Source organism: Crocodylus porosus, unplaced genomic scaffold (genome assembly GCF_001723895.1).
Source record: "Crocodylus porosus isolate Cpor-Errol unplaced genomic scaffold, CroPor_comp1, whole genome shotgun sequence".
Classification (NCBI taxonomy): domain Eukaryota; kingdom Metazoa; phylum Chordata; order Crocodylia; family Crocodylidae; genus Crocodylus; species Crocodylus porosus.
Window position 1 is genome coordinate 19,259,823 of NW_017728948.1, and position 4,249 is coordinate 19,264,071.

The window sequence follows — 4,249 nt, forward strand, 5'->3', positions numbered from 1 at the left end:
TATGCTGACAAGAAGGGAGATCCCCAGCCTGTAGGCATGCTGCTGGTTCTTCCTTCCCAGATGCAGTACCCTCTTCTTATCAGTATTGAATCCCATCCTATTCTCATCTGCCCACCCCTGTAACCTGTCCAGATATAGTTGTGGCCTGTCCCTCTCTTCTAGCATGCCTATCTCTCCTCACATCTTAGTGTCATCTGCGAATTTGAACAAGGTGCTTTTCAACCCCTTGTCCAAGTTGCTGAAGAAGATGTTAAACAGTGTGGGCCCAAAGACCAAGCCCTGGGGGACCCCACTACCCACGTCCCTCCAGGTCAAAAATGACCCGTCCACTACCACTCTCTGCGTGCGGCCCTCCAGCCAATTTGTGACCCATCTGACTGTGTAGGTATCAACGCCACAGTCACCTAATTTTTTAATGAGAAAGGGGCAGGAGACAGTGTAGAAGGGCTTCCTGAAATCCAGAAAGACTACGTCCACTGTGACGCCTGCGTCTAAGGATTTTGTGACCTGGTCGTAAAAGGCAACCAGGTTGGTCTGACCAGAACCCATGTTGCCCCTAATGAACCCATGTTGGTTGCCCCTAAGCATAATCTCCCCTGCTGGTCCCTTACATATGTGTTCCGGGATAATTTTCTCAAAGAGCTTCCCTAGAACCAAGGTAAGACTAACGGGCCAGTAGTTACCTGGGTCCTCCTTCCTCCCTTTTTTGAAAACAGGGACCACATTGGCCCTTTTCCAGTCCTCTGGCACCTGGCCAGAGTATACTATGAGTGCTCATAAAACTGCCAGGGGTCCCGCAATGACCTCTTCCAATTCCCTCAGCACCCTGGGATGAAGATCATCTGGACCTGCTGACTTGAACATGTCCAGCCCCACCAGAAGTTCCTTCTCACTGACCCTAGGCCTGGCGGTGCCTCTGAGTCCCTAATGGGGAATCCTGGTGGGAGGGATATCCTGGTCCCTGCTCAAAAAAATGGAGGCAAAGCATTTGTTAAAGAGGTCAATTTTATCATCTGGTGCAACCACCAGATTAGCAAGCATGTCCTGCAGGGGCCCTACATTACCCGGTGCTTTCTTTTTACTCCCTACGTATTTAAAAAAGGACTTCTTGTTATCTTTGATCCTGGTCAGTAGTCCTAGTTCTGTCTCTGCCTTAGCCTTCCTAACAGCCCCCGTACAGTCCTGAGCAATGGAGGTATAATCCTCCTTGGTGATGGCCCCTCATTTCTTTTTAGCTTTCAGACATTCCTGAATGCCTTTGGTGAGCCATAGGGACTGTCACCCTTTGGGCTCAGAGGATCGTCTCCTTAGGGAACAACCACATGTCTTGGACTCCCAACTCCCCTACCCTCTGGGACCTCTGTGCCTCCCTGACTAATCTCCTTAACTCATTGAAATCGGCTCTCCTGAAGTCAAAGGCTGCTGCCTTGCTGCAGGCCTTTGACGCCCTGTGCTGGATGGTGAATTCCAGTAGGCACTAATCGCTATCGCCCAGGTGGTTGAGCACCCACAGTCCCCTCACCAGATGTGGCCAGGACCAGGTCCAGCAAGGCATTTCCCCTGATGAGACTTTGTACCTCCTGGGTTAGGTTGTGGTCCTGTATCTTGGCTAGGAACTCATTTTCAGGAGTGACATTTTGAGCTAAATTATAGTTAGTTTGTTTAAATTCTTTTTTTTTTTTTTGGATCTGGCCCTTAGAATTCTGTTGTATATTTAAAGAGCACTGGGTCTGACCTGAATTAAAAGACATTCTCCTATGCAGAAGCAATAAAGAAGAAAGCCAGAAGCATGGAAATTAAAATCAACCTCCCACAAAACTTGTTTTCCAGATATGACAGGGAAGCCAGTTCTGTCCTGCTCTTTCTGTAGTGCATCACTTCACATATAGGGAGTAGAGAGCTCATGCTATCTTCTGCACATTGCTAGGCATCTTGGGATTTCTTCAAACCATTTTCAGGGTGGGGCTGGTGGAGGGTGTGTAAAGACTGAAAGAGTGACGTGGACAGGACATGATTTTTTGTCCCTACTAACTACTTTCCTCTGTGGTGTGTTTAGGAAGCCTGGGTATTTTTATGAGATGGTAGATATCATCATTGTGCTTTTTTATCAGTAATGAGGGAGTCTAAGAGGAGATTTGAGGAGAGGAAAGGAGCTATTCCCATACTTTTGACAACCCTTTACTTGAAATCCTGATTCCTAATCATATGAATAGCTTCAGCCTGCATTCTCTGCCCGTTGGGGAAATGCATCAAATCACAAACCCCAAGTCATCTGGAGTTGTTCCAGATGCATATTTATCATTTGTTACTAGCTAAGGGATGACGATGTACCCCATATTATGCAAAGCACAAATTAAGTCAGATGATAATTCAGTCTAAAAAATGAAATGAGAAGACAGGCTACAGTGGAATGCATAAAGGATATTTTTCCCAAATGGTTTTAAGAAGAGATTCATTAGATTCAGTTGTGCCTTAGCAATGCAAAGGCCTTATAATAGGTATTTCTGACAATGTTCTGGTATGTTTAGAACAGAAAGCTAAGGCTGAACAACTGGAATCTTATATTTTGAGATCAGATGGATCTTTACTTAGGGATAACATTTTAGTTCAAACACAGTAACGTGAAGGTTCTAAATCTGCCATAATTGGTCATGTTAACTTCTACACTGCCATAAATGGATTTGCAAAAGGCAAGCTAAATTGGAAGGAAAACTAATCTCACTGGAGAAGAATTAAATATAGTCCAAAGATGTTAGCCAGAATATAATTGTTTTGAATGAATTTTAATACATGTTTTTACTCAAGGTCCAGTCCTTTTAAAAACTACAAGCAGAAACAATTTCTCTTTTCTGTCATGCTACTAAGTTAAGTGCATGTGACACATGAGCAATTGTTTTCTGTTAATATATTAAAGAATGCTTTTGTCAGTCTCTTGGTAGGTACAGTTTATGTAACTAATACTGGGGATATCATCTTTGCTCTAGTAATCAGGACATTGAAACAACCAAAGAAGAGACAGAACCCAAAGCATCTACCAGTAGTTCTGATTTTATATTGGTTCTACAATGTTTGTTTATTTCTTCAGGCTCAGGGAGACCTACAATAAAAGACAAAGCAACTCACAAGATATGAAACAACAGACAAGCCCATCCCCATGACTCTGGAAATGTAAAACTTTATCATGCCCAGCCACTCCTGCTGTCTTACCTGTCACCCAGACAATCTAAGCATCCAGCCCATCCCAACCATGCTTTCCAACTTGCCAAATCCCCATTCGCTTCTAGGGATAGAAAACTTCTTACCCTCTTTTCCACAGAATGCCCACCCACACCCGCTTCCCTCTCTCCCTCCCAGTCCTGTAATTCCTGGTTCCAGAATGTGGTTGTGGCTTTCTCCCAAACTCCACACCCCCTCCCATACAGTGAACACAGCATTCAATTCATAAGATCACAAATGGGAAAATAAGAAAGACCTTCCTTTCCTGCCTCCGTCACAGCAAAAGGACACCTGTTGAAATTAATATTCAAAATTTCATTTTGATTAGCATTTCAATAACGTATTTAATATACATTCATAAAAATGAGCCCATTTCAAGCATTCTAAAGTGAAAACATCTTTATCATTTCAAACATTTTTCCAAACTAAGTTTGATTATCTGACAAATTCATTATTTGAAATTGACCTCCGGGTAATGATATACCATGAGACTGATTCATTACCTATGCATTTAAGTCCTCTAAGTGTCATACAGACAGAGTGATTTAATTCAGAAGTCATTAGGTCTGTGCAAAGTGCCTAGTATTTTCTCTGGATTCAGCTGATTTGGGGGGACCGTGATTCGGTTCGGTGATTCAAGTCGCTGTCCTGAATCGATTTGGCCAAATCTGATCCAGAGATTTGGCCGCCACCAAATTGGCCAAATCTCCAATTTGAACAGGCTGCATCCCCCACCCACTCTCCCAGCCCCATCAATGGCTGCCCTGCCTGGCCTTAGCATCCCAACACTTAAAGGAAGAAAAAAGCCCCACACTCAACGGCTGCTGCCAGGCAGGGTGGGGGGAGGCAATCCCCACTGCCCCCCACTGCTCCATGCTTTTTGGGGGGGCTCTCCCACAAGGCCCCAGAAGCCCCAACTGCTGCTGCATCTGGTGAGTGTGGGGCTTTTTTTTTTTTTAAAGAGCTGGGACACTGGGGCAGGGCAGGGCAGCCATTGATGGGGCTGGGAGAATGGGAAGGAGTCAGGGGGCAC